The sequence below is a fragment of the Bison bison genome, unplaced genomic scaffold (genome assembly GCF_000754665.1).
Source record: "Bison bison bison isolate TAMUID 2011002044 unplaced genomic scaffold, Bison_UMD1.0 scf7180017864340, whole genome shotgun sequence".
Taxonomy (NCBI): Eukaryota; Metazoa; Chordata; class Mammalia; order Artiodactyla; family Bovidae; genus Bison; species Bison bison.
The window spans coordinates 4,630,462-4,631,245 of record NW_011494912.1 but is presented as its reverse complement, the minus strand read 5'-3'; the positions used below and the strand labels follow the sequence as shown (position 1 = coordinate 4,631,245).

Here is a 784-nt window from a genome sequence, read left to right as displayed (position 1 = left end):
GTGGGGGTTGTGTAAGCCCCAGGCTATTCTGGTTTTGGGAAGCAGCTGTCCGCGGCCTAACCACATCCCGGGCCTGGTCGCCGCCTGCCCACCCGCTCCCTTCCGGGCACCTTTCTCTGACCCTGAGCAGCCTTCTGTCTGCACCAGCTCCCAAGGCCTCCTGGTCTGGTCAGAGGCGACCCCACTGGCCCCAGCCACCCCGGCCAAGACAGCCGGTCAGGCTTTCTCCCAGGGGCCCCTTGAAGGAAACCCAGGAGTGGGATAAGCCAGCATCAAGCTGAGAGCCCAATGGGGTCTTATTTGTGCGTCTTACTGGACGGTGGGGCCCAGGTATTGCTGGGCGGCTGGTTCCGCCTGTGTCCGTCTCACGTAGCATCTGCCTGTCTGCCTCCTGCCGTTGGTTGCTCTGTCTGAGCCTGTGTGTACCTGCCCTGGTGTGACTTGGCGTGTACATGTCTGCCCCATGCTCGTGTCTGTGTTTGGCTGCGTGTCTTTCTCAGCCACGAGATCAGGATTCTCCAGCCTCCCTTCAGCAGAAAGACTAGGAGGTGGAGGGTGAACGCCCACAGACCCCGCACCCCCAGGCCCACGGGGACCACGGGGATGCTCAGGTTCTCAGAGCAGCTCCCCCTCACAGCTGCCACCCACTCCCCAGAATCAGGCGGGGCTTACAGACCAGCAAGCTTAGCCCGGCCCGAGTCACCAGGGTCCCCTGGCCATAGCCGGTCCCCACCCTACCTAGGTTGGCAGAAGTCACTTCCTAGCCCCAAGCCACCCAGGGAGC

At 63.1% G+C, this 784-nt stretch overlaps 1 protein-coding gene across 1 annotated transcript in view; it reads right to left on the bottom strand.

Moving 5' to 3' along the window:
• The window catches only part of MLXIPL (MLX interacting protein-like), a 19,464-nt gene that overhangs the window by 6,806 nt on the left and 11,874 nt on the right, over positions 1 to 784 (bottom strand). The window lies entirely within an intron of this gene.